Source organism: Thalassophryne amazonica, chromosome 10 (genome assembly GCF_902500255.1).
Source record: "Thalassophryne amazonica chromosome 10, fThaAma1.1, whole genome shotgun sequence".
Taxonomy (NCBI): Eukaryota; Metazoa; Chordata; class Actinopteri; order Batrachoidiformes; family Batrachoididae; genus Thalassophryne; species Thalassophryne amazonica.
Genome location: NC_047112.1, coordinates 75,155,519 through 75,168,101, shown reverse-complemented (window position 1 = coordinate 75,168,101; position 12,583 = coordinate 75,155,519).

The following is a 12,583-nucleotide window of genomic DNA, read 5'->3' as shown; positions in this document are numbered from 1 at the left end:
GAGTAATTGTTTAGCTTTATCAGCATGTTCATAATAAATACTAAGTTTGTAACAACAAATGCTCAGCATTTTCAGGTGGTCAAACTCCACATGAAGATTAGAGCCTCTTAATAAATCAGGAGAGGGATTGGCAGCAAAATGCAGATCAAGAATACCAATAGCACACAGTAAAATTACCTGTGTAAAACTAACACTGACAGTGTTAAATTAACACTGCCAGGGTACGTATGTTCACTGTCAGTGTTAATTTAACACTGCCAGGGTACGTATGTTCACTGTCAGTGTTAATTTAACACTGGTGATTTTACTGTGCAGAGATAAATTCAGTAAGCCTGATATTATGTTATTTTTATTGACATACGAGGGCTGTCAATAAAGTATAGGTCCTTTTTATTTTTTTCAAAAACTATATGGATTTCATTCATATGTTTTTACGTCAGACATGCTTGAACCCTCGTGCGCATGCGTGAGTTTTTCCACGCCTGTCGGTGACGTCATTCGCCTGTGAGCACTCCTTGTGGGAGGAGTCGTCCAGCCCTCGTCGGAATTCCTTTGTCTGAGAGTTGCTGAGAGACTGGCGCTTTGTTTGATCAAAATTTTTCTAAACCTGTGAGAAACATCGAAGTGGACACGGTTCGAAAAAATTAAGATGGTTTTCAGTGAAAATTTTAACGGCTGATGCGAGATTTTGAGGTGATACTGTCGCTTTAAGGACTTCCCACGGTGCGAGACGTCGCTCAGCGCTCCAGCCGCCGTCGTCAGCCTGTTCAAGCTGAAAACCTCCACATTTCAGGCTCTATTGATCCAGGACGTCGTGAGAGAACAGAGAAGTTTCAGAAGAAGTCGGTTTCAGCATTTTATCCGGATATTCCACTGTTTAAAGGAGATTTTTTTAATGAAAGATGTGCGGACGGGTCCGCGCGTCGGGACGCAGCCGCCGCGACGCTCCGCCACAGGAAAAACACCCTCTGTTGGAAGCCTTAAGGACAAGTTGGAACATGTCCTGCTGTTAAACATTTCTCATATACTCACTCCACTGAAAGCCATCAAAAGCCGCCTGGATTTTACAAATGGTTATCAACACGGAGGTGTTTTTCCTGTGCCGCCGCTGAAAAACCAGCTTAATTTTTCGAACCGTGTCCACTTCGATGTTTCTCACAGGTTTAGAAAAAATTTGATCAAACAACGCGCCAGTCTCTCAGCAACTTCTCAGAGAAAGGAATTCCGACGAGGGGCTGGACGACTCCTCCCACAAGGAGGCTCACAGGCGAATGACGTCACCAACAGGCGTGGAAAAACTCACGCATGCGCCGAGGTTCAAGCATGTCTGACGTAAAAACATATGAATGAAATCCATATAGGTTTTTTGAAAAAAATAAAAAGGACCTATACTTTATGACAGCCCTCGTATGAGGAATATGAAATAATCTGACATCTGAGAAAGCCTCCAGTGACCTCGCGGAGTAACGTATATGATATAAAGTTAGTTTGGATAAAGATTCAAGATTCAATTTATTATTATACCCTTGGGTGAAATTAGTTTACAGTGAGTGAGTCATCTCGTTTGGTAAACACACGGCAAAACACAGAACAAGACAAAGCGATGACAGTGCAAAAAAGCTAAAAGAACAACAAGGATGGCACCAAAATAAAATAAAAGCAAGATGAGTTAAAACATCAATAGATAAAAAGTCTAAAAACATGTCATACCAAGCCAAAAGGATAAAAACTAACTAACTAAATAAATAAAAATAAAAATGTACTGTTCATAAAACAAGGTAAAAGAAACTATGCAAAAAATAAATACATGTTATATTTAAAGTTTCTGTTACTTGTTAACAGCACTGATGGCTGCTGATCCAAAACTGTTTTTGTAGCGTTTGGTTTTACAAGCTGGTACCCTAAACCGATCTGAACGGAGTAGCTGAAACTCACCATGAAGAGGGTGGGAGTCGTTTCTCAGAATCGAACCAGCTATCCTCTGTACCTGTTTAGTATACAGGGATTCTGGCTGAAGCTGAGGCTCTCCAATCAGCTTGCTCAACCATTTCACAATTTAGTTTAAACAATTTTTGTTTTTAAGGAACATGGTTCCAGAGGTGTCAAGTAACGAAGTACAAATACTTCGTTACTGTACTTAAGTACAGTTTTTAGGTATCTATACTTTACTCCTTTACTTATTTTTCTGCCTACTTCTGACTTCTACTCATTACATTTTCACACAAGTATCTGTACTTTCTATTCCTTACATTTTTTAAAACAGCCTCGTTACTCTTGGCTTCAGTTTAATGTTTATATATATATATATATATATAATTATATATATATATAATATATATATATATATATATATATATCACGTCATGTGCGCCTGTAATCAACATGCTTGAACCGTGAACCAATCCAAGCAGTGGTTCGCAGATTGAAGCAATGCTTCGGCCTATTGCTTCGTTTATTCTTTCTTTCTTTCGCTTAATTTCCCCCCGCTAAAACCCTAAAGAGCATACATCTGTGAGTATTATTTACCTTTTCTATGTTAAACCGAGCTGTTATGGTCTTCTGAAACAGTTGATAGATGTATTTTATAACTTAAAAACGGGAGCGACGCTAACGCGTTAGCATGTCTATGGGATTTTCAATGTTAAAAGTTAGCATTAAGCAATTGCAGCTGTCATAACGTTCGGGTGCATTTGTTTTCAAATTGTAATATTTCTTAAATTTATTTTTGTTTATATATTAATAATCTAATGATTATTATATAAAATTTTAGAGAAAGAGGCAAAAAGAACCTGAATAGAAACACAACAGAAAATAAAAAAGCAACTAACATTGAACATACGTAAATAAATACATACATACATACATAAATAAGTGTTTCCTGTGAACACCTAGTGACTATTATACCTCCACTTCATCCCTGTCTTATTTAATGACAATTTGTTTCGGTCAAACCATATTTTCAATGTGTTAATTTCTTCTGTGATTTCCTCCAGAACTATCTGCCAAAATAGAAAACTGCTGCATCCTAGTAAGAGCAGAATACTACTGGAATGAATTTGAATAAGTTTTTTTTTTTTTTTTCTTCTTCACTAAATGGATGCTGCACTCACTGCAGTTTATTGTCTGGAATAGTCCCAGATTGCATTTCAGAGCTTCTAGAATGAAACATTTCATGCAGGTGGTGTTGGGGGGTAATTTTGGGTTTGGGTCTTGGGCCACATGTAGAACGAATCAGTTTTTAAATTAAGCTTTCAATTCATATAGTGGCATCTACCTTTTTTTTTTTTTTTTTTTTTTTTTTTTTAAAGGTTACTTTATACTTTTATACTTTAAGTAGGTTTTGGAGCACATACTTTTTCACTTTTACTTGAGTAAAGAGGTCAAGTTGATACTTCAACTTTTACCAGAGTGTTTTTAAATTGCAGTATCTGTACTTCTACTTAAGTAACAAATGTGTGTACTTTTGACACCACTGCATGGTTCCAAACCATGAATCAAGAAAGAAGGATAAAACTGATTCTATAAAAGCATGATAAAACAAGGTCAGCACGGTTCTGTCAATGTTAAAATTGGACAGTTTTCTCAGACAATAGAGGTGCTGATGTCCCTTTTTGTACACGGCGTCACAGTTTTGTTGTGAAAGTGTCGTGACACGGACCCACAACAGGGGGCGTTAATGAACGGACAATGGATAAGCCAAAAGTAACAATTTAATGTTGTGAATCGCACAACGACGTACAGACAATAACAATATGGTGACTGTCAATCATACACCAGGTGACGTGTGGGCAGGCTCGACGATAGAAGACGCCTGGCGAGAGAAGAGCCGGATCCCACACAGCTTCCACCACCAACGGAGCTGAAGAACACCGGAGCCGCCAAGCCCTGCGCCCCAGGTGGCCGCTGTCTTCAGCAGTCAGACCCGGTACTGCTGGCAGAGAACAGAGACAGTCCTGATGAGTGTGAGTTCGCACACTCAGTAATCCCACAGTCTGTATACAATTAGGAGGGAGAACCTCCACCTCAGCAACAATTTCACGCCGTGCAGCTCCTGTTGGTCTCTTTCCTGGATGGAGTGAGAGGCGAAGAACGTCGTCCTCTCACTGTCCGCCAATCCAGCCTCTGACACAGCCCGCAGGAACACGGCTGCACACAGAACAATGTTTTGGACAACAATAATTACAACAGAGAAGGTTACCTGAATGGTAGCTGATTTCTCGGCGGGGAGGTGGAGTTGCAGTCCGGCCTTTATGGTGGTGGTGATGAGTAGTGGATGAGTGACAGCTGGTACGGATGATGCGTGACAGCTGTCACTCCTGGTCGCTCCGACGCCCTCTCGTGCTTGAAGCCCGCACTTCAAGCAGGGCGCCATCTTGTGGTGGTGGGCCAGCAGTACCTCCTCTTCAGCGGCCCCACACAAGTTTGCCTCAAAGTTCAGTTCGTCATCAATGACAATTCCAAGATATTTATATGTGCTGACACACTCCACTGTCTGACCTTTTAAAACTGTTGCTTCTTGACTCGGAGAACTGCACCAGTCAAGGAAATCGGTGACAACTGGGCCGTGGCTCCTATCATTGTTTATCAGCATACTTTAAAATAGTTCTATCCTCTCTGCTGCTACGGCACATGTTTGTATAGAGGATGAACAAAAGAGGAGAGAGCACATATTCTTGTGGGGAACCAGTGGAGGATGTAACCTGATCTGAAACAGTTCCGTTCACTCTCACTCCCTGTGTCCTGTCAGTTAAAAAAATCAAAATCCAGCCCACAAGATTACTTACTTTAAAATGTTCTAAAAGCCTCAAGGCTAACACATGGGGCTGGAATGTGTTAAAAGCAGATGAAAAATCAATAAATAAAAGTCTTGCATGTGTTCCTTTCCCCTCCAGATGTTTAAAAAGCAAATTTAATAATTGCATGGAAAAATTGCATGGGATCAAGGTTATGCTCCATTGTCTGCAAAATTCAGATCTTACAAGTTTCTCAAAACATTTAATTACAATCGATGTTAGTGCAATTGGTCTGAAATCATTGAGGGTCTTGGGAGAAATTATTTTTGGCACAGGGATAACAATGGCATCCCCTCCAGATATTTTTAAAACAAATTTATTAAAGTGACTGGAGCATCTTCTACTCCTCTGTTGGGCCAATAAGCAAATTGCATGGGATCAAGGTTATGCTCCGTTGTCTTCAAAATTTCAGATCTTACAAGTTTCTCAAAACATTTAATTACAATCTATGTTAGTGCGATTGGTCTGAAATCACTGAGGGTGTTGGGAGAACTGATTTTTGGCACAGGGATAACAATGGCACCCTTCCAGACTCTTGGTACATGCTGCATCTTTACAGACTGAATAAAAATGTACTGAAAAATAGAGCTCAGCTCTTTCCCACATGATTTCAGCAAACGGCCACAAATATTATCAGAACCACAGCTTTTGCTTGGTTTGAAGGAACAGAAGGATTTTTCAACATCCTTCTGGGAAATAAAAAAGTGCTGATTGTCACACACTTTATGACTCACTTCCTGTATTTCCTGGCTAAAAGCAAAAGCACCAAAATGTATATAAAAACAGTTAAGAGCATTTGCAAATTCAAAATTAGAGCGGAAGCCATCAAAAGAGATGGCCCTGCTGGCTTTAGAGTGTTGGAGGCCTGCAATGACTTCCATGCTTGACCAAGCAGATCCAAGATTATTCATCACCATCTTGTTCTCCAGCTTCATTTTATAGTCCTGTTTTGCTTTTAAAATCGTAATTTTCACCTCCTTAGTGGCTGTGTGCCGCTCAGAAGCTGATCCATGTTTAAAAGCAAGTCTCTTGGCCTGTATACAAGCCTTAACTGACCTCGTGACCCATGGCTTATTATTGGGAAACATTTTTACACACCTACAGGGAATGATCATATCCCTGCAAAAGGTGGCATACGAAGAAACTACATCAGCAAGTTCATCAAGGTTGTCACTGCAAGCTTCTTTGAACATGTCCCAATCAGTGCAGTTGTAGCAGTCCTGCAGGCAAACCACAGCCTCCTCTATCCAGTCCTTAATGTCTTGCATATAGACCTTTTCCCTTTTTAACACAGTTCTATATGTATGTGTGTGTGTGTGTGGGGGGGGGGGGGCATTTGGTGAGACTTATATCCCTCCTTGATGGACCCATAACAAAGCTCAATTTTATTCCGTCTGGTTGGACAGGTTACATATTGATAAAAGTCAAGTAGTATCTTTTTAAGGGAGACATGGCTGAAATCACCCAGTTAAAAGATCGGTGCATCAGGTGAGACAGATTGCAGTTTCTGCACCACATCATGGATGACATTGCAGGCAGAAGAGGCGTTTGCTTTCGGATGTAAGTAAACTGTTGTAATAAACAGTTGCGGGGACTCACGGGGAAGGTAGAAAGGACGCAAGAAAGGATAAAAGCAAGAAACTCCTTAACAGAATGGGAATTGAATCTCGAGAGGGGAGGAGATTTATGTATTAATATCTCAATATCTAGGAGCAAAGGTACATGATCATAAATGAGAATGACTACACATTTAGTCACATCCCTTGTGATATGAAGCAAATCGGGGGCATGGCTCTAATTCATGAGCTTACTGGCTGTTCTTTGCATTTGAACATCTGACTCTCTGCTCTGCCCAGGATACTACGTATGGCCAAGGTCAGAAGAATAAAAATCAACCATGGCTGGACATTGTGGACATTGATGAGTGTGGTACAGAGCTGGCTCATTGTTCCTCCAACACCTACTGGCACAACACAGATGGCTTGTATGAATGCAGAGGCTCTGATCAGGCATGTGTGGGCTGCATGGGCAGTGGTTCTGCACACTCTAAGAAATGCGCATGTGTTTACAAACTGAAAGCCACATGTCTTAACATAGATGAATTTAGTGACCTTGCGATCGGGTTAAATGAGGCATGTATCAATGAGGAGGCCTCCTTCCACTGCGAGTGTGGTGATGCCTTCATCCACAGAGACAGAATTTGTGTTGAGAACAAGCCTCCTACTGAACATGAGAAGGGGCTGTTTGATGACATAACAGACGATGAAGTTCTTGTCCTGCAGCAGATGTTCTGTAGCATCATAATCTGTGCCCTGGCAACACTTGCTGTAAAGGACAACATGGTTTTTACTGCCATTTTCATTGGTGGTGTGGCTGCTATGGCTGGATACTGGCTGACAGAAAAGGGAGACAACATGCTGGATGGATTCCTGAAGGGATGCTAGAGTGGCCTTTTATTGTGGGCAGTCTAAGGCACACCTGTGCACTAATCATGGTGTCTAATCAGCATCTTGATATGGCACACCTGTGAGGTGGGATGGATTATCTCAGCAAAGGAGAAGTGCTCACTATCACAGATTTAGACTGGTTTGTAAACAATATTTGAGGGAAATGGTGATATTGTGTATGTGGAAAAAGTTTTAGATCTTTGAGTTCATCTCATACAAAATGGGAGCAAAACCAAAAGTGTTGCGTTTATATTTTTGTTGAGTGTAAAATGGCGTAATTCAAAACTAGGAGTATTCCACTTCGCCTGCCGTGATGCTGTTCTAGGCTATAAGCATGCAGTACTGGTTACAAAGTGGGCATATTACTCTGATTTGATCAACAAAAACAAGCATAAGTCAACGAAGTAAGTCGTTCTCCATTCATAGCTCAGGATTTCTTAGATTACTTCAAAAAGAAAATAGATGATATTAAGACAAATATATCCCAGCAGGCCTTATTCCCACCACTGCACCATGTTACTGATGTGGGTGTTTTCACTGATAGATCACCTATCACTGATAGGTGGGTATGCTGAAGAAACTTGTAACTTCCGAGAAATACACAACCTGTCTTTTTTGACCCAATATGGACTAAGTTGTTTAAGGACCTGTGACCTACACATGGGGCTACTGTATTAAAAATTACCCTGTTTAAAAAAACAAAAAAATACAAATAAAGGAACAATTTGAAAACACATCAGATGTCAATGGGGAAATGCAAACGCAATGGAAAACAATCACATTATTATTTTGTGATACAGGGAATAAACATTGCACTAGCATGTTGGCCATGGGTAGTGTTTATGAAATAGGTAGCTTGTTGTGTGGGCCACCGAAGAGGAGGTACTGCTGGCCCACCACCAGATGGCGCCCTGCCATGCTGGCACCTTTAGGCCTCTGGAGGGCACACTGGCCCTTTTTGGTACTCCTGGAGGCGTACCTGGAGGCTGTCAGCTGTTGTTCATCACAAACTCCATAAAGGCCTGGGAAGGACACCACAACTCTGCCGAGTTATCAGTTTACCCGACAGGTAAACTTTCTCAGCTGTTTTTGTGCCATTTGCACATTCATTGCTACTGAAATCTTTGCAGTCGTAACCTTTAGTATACTTGCAGCTTGGAGCTGGGTTTGTGGAGATTTGGAGGAGCTGGCATTTCCACTCCTCACTTTCCTAATTCTAAGTAATAACCATTGGTACTGCACGTTCTCAGTTTTCCTGCTCTCCGGGAGTGGTGGATTTTTCCATCAGGAAGGAACTGTGTTTTGCTGACTGTTTGCTGGGTGTACCCACACCACGTTTAACTTTTTTCTGTTACTGCCAGCAGTACCGGTCCGACAGCCTTGGGCGGTGGCCACCAGGAGAACCAGGACTTGGCGGTTTTGGGGTGCTGCAGACCTCCGGCTGCCGGTGGAACCTCGTGGGTCCCGGCTCTTCTCTGGATAGGTGTCTCCTACCCTCAGGCCTGCCCACATGTCACTTTGTGTTTGATTGGACTCAGCATAATTTGGTTCTGTGTTGCATCTTGCATAATAAATTGTTATTTATTGGATATTCTATTGACCGTTCATTTTACGCCCCCCCCCCCTAACGTGGGTCCGTTTCATTCACTTTCCTAACATAGCTGACACTTTTCAAGGGTGGTAAGAAATTATGCAAAGTTTCTATAATGAGTTGGAAGTTGAGTCCAGAATGTTTTAGAACGTTAGACCTCAACAGTTTTTAGAGGAAGAACTCAACCCTTTTTTATTTCCTGTTAATTACATTTTGGTTTTTTTAATGTTAATTTACATTCTTAATCTATATACTAAGTGTGGAGGTCCCATTATTTGTTCTCAATGTTCTCTGGATCTGCTCACCTCACACATCATCTCCATGCTCTCGGTCTTTCCATGTCCTCTGTAGTTACGGACACACATCATGTCTCTTTCACAAATCCCCTTAATTGCCCACATTATGCGGTTAATTAGAACCGCCAATGTCCGCCATATGGCGTTTTCACCTACCAAGTATGAATCCATCCAGCTTCCATGTATGACATTCAATGCATTGTCACTGAGCACTGCTTTTTGTTTGTCCATATTTCATCAAGGTAGGTCATTGAAAACTATCTGAAGATGTTTTCTAGGGCACAAACATCAACAGATTCCAAATCTGCCATCACATTTGCACCAGCTATTATGGTTCGGGCAGTACGGCCCCGTTTTCACAGCAAAAATAGCGCTCAGGCAAGGCCCCACAAAACCTGCATAAAGTATAGTATAGTTTTTTGAAAACATTGCTTCTTCATTATTGCAAATATGTCAGCATGTTTTTATTACACTTTCTTTCCAGTCTTGCCTTGAAGTTTATGCATTACCATCATACTTCAGTATACACTAGGTGGCACTGTTATTGCTGCAAATGTTTTTTTTACTGCTGCCTGGTGGATGGATGGATGGATGGATGGATGGATGGATGGATGGATGGATGGATGGATGGATGGATGGATGGATGGATGGATGGATAGATAGATAGATAGATAGATAGATAGATAGATAGATAGATAGATAGATAGATAGATAGATAGATAGATAGATAGATAGATAGATAGATAGATAGATAGATAGATAGATAGATAGATAGATAGATAGATTTTTGAAAAAGACCAACTCTGACTGCATTCCATGAACCACTGCTGCAAAAGTAAATATCCAGAGAAACCATCATTTCCCAGTTCTTGCCTCGTATGCCACATCCTGGAAACAGAAGTGTCAAAAATTGAGAAAACAACAACAATGGTGTCAAAACTGTGACAAAGAAGGGAAGAAGAGATCATGAGAATTTAAGGTTCACACGTGACAGCAATGTAATCCTTTCATAAGCACAGCCACATGAGCCTGTTTCATTTTGGGGGGGAAAAAATGCACAATGAGATGTATTAACACATTAAACCAGAATCTGCCTTGCCATAAACACAATACAATTTATTAAGGATTTTTTTAAGTTGAGGCCAACACCATATGCAGCCCTCTTGTCCACTGTGGATGCACCTGTGAGCTGCACATAGAAAATGAGACCACGTGGAGCCTTAGGACACACTGGCCTCATTTGTGATCCACCTTGGCACCATTAGTGGCCCACATGGAGCACATGAGACCTTTACTGAGCCAGCAGACAATTTTTATGGTGCCCAGCACCAGTTATTCACAAAAACCTATGTGGCTCGCTCACGTGGGCAGTTGGCAGCCCTGAGCCAGAGGCACAGACGCTTGTGCAGACTGAAGGTCTGCATATTCACACATGCAGCAATATATACCTGAAACAAAAGGCCATGCATATGTGCGTCTTTTGCTTTTAATAAATCTTATTTGTGTGTTTGCATAAATGCACAACATCCATCCGAAACCTGTAAGAAGCAGCTGCATGCATAGTGTTCCTCACAGCCTGCAGAATATAATATAGACAATCAGCATTCACAAATAGCCGAATGAATGAATGAGGGTGCAAATCCTGCAGTCCACTAAATCTCCTCTGTTCCCAGCACAGTTTTCATGGAGGCTGGATTTCATCAGCTTTTATATTTCAGACCTATTGATTATTTGCACCGACGTGGCAGTGTGACAAAACCTCAGCAGGAGATCGCTGCTGCAAAAAGCCAGGCACAAAATGTGTTTTCATTGCTGCCTTACTGCTTTGCAACACACTAATTAAAAAAAAAGGGAAGAATGGAGACATTTTAATATGAAAAGGCAGATGGACGTAATAACATTGGCAGTAGCCGGTACCTTTATTATCTGCTGTCTGACTCACTCTGACTGAATGAACAAGTTCTGTTTTCCTGCCGTCAGAGGGATGTGAACATGTGAAATGCGTAGAATAATGTGGAAAACATAGTCTCAGCCTCTGCGCAACAAAGGCATGCTGATTATCCAATTGTCTTTGTCACAAGTGTAAATGTCTGCAGCAAAAAGTGATTATCTCATTGATTTATCTCTTGTATGCCTCAGTGTCTCCCATCTTGACTGATTCTAACCTTTGATCCTGCACATGAAGCTGTAGTTACCAGCACACCGTAGCTGTACCAGATAATGAAAGGATTCAACTGCTGTTATTTTTTTTTAATTAATTGTAAATAAATAAAATATCAGTAATATGAGTGGAGCGCTGTGCAGCGGCATGAAGTTCACTCTATGGTAGACGAAGGCACAAACCGGAAATGGCACAAAAAATCTCCCCAGTGGGACAAAAAGCCACAAACTGTTGTCGTAAAGAGCCACAAAGCGACGGTAGATGAACATAGACATTATAAAAAGGAGCAGACGCTGCCTTGGTTGCTGAGGCACAAGAAATGCGGCCGCCATTCTGTAACTCTGACAATGAAACTCTTGAACATGTATTTTTTGATTGTCTTTATACCAAAACTTGCTGGGGAATTTTTTTAAAATGGACTTCCAAAAAGGACTCTCAAGCTCCAATCCTAGTTTTCATCACACTATTAATATTGGTGCTTTACTGCTCCACTGTTTCTAATATTTATGAATGAGACACTTAATTTCAAAAAAACTTTGAAACATATAAAAACTAAACAAGCCTTATGTGTCTATAATAGCTTAACAACCTTAATTCCTGATTAAATCTCTGACTTTTTGTGCTTTTTTCTTTTGTTTTTCTTTCTTTATACTGCACTTTATTTTGTGGTTACAACATTGTTACACTGTTCCTACTTGTATTTTCATATTTTGCTTAGTATACTTGTACTTACTGATTGAATTTTATGACTTTGTAATGTCGGAATTTGTTAATAAAATAAGTCAAACAAAATGCGGCCGCCATCTTGGACCAGTCATCGTAGTGATTATATCACAAGGCACAGTGACGGTTTGATTTTATGATCTTATTTTCTTTTTTAATCTTTCTAACATAATATGAGTGAAATACCAAGTGTTCCAGTACTTTTGGAGGGCACTGTATTCTAAGCTTATAAGTGCAAAATGAGTGTGGTATTATTAGTTTTGTTTAAGAATGTTAATTTTCACTGTTGCTGCACTGTGTGACATCATAGTCATATCGTATATCATATTGATATGACAATATTGCCATATGATAATTTGGCCATATTGTAGGCAAAAAAGAAAAATGCTTAAAAGGAAGCAGAAAGGTTTTAGCTATGCACATGCTCCACCGAAGCATTTACTAAAAAAAAAAAAAAAAAAAAATCTGAAGGACCTAAATGACATGGTGAGATGCTGAAGAGCTTCGCTCGTCATGTCCGCAACATATTATGAGCTGCGCAAAGCTCACTCTTTTGGCAGATGAAGGCACAA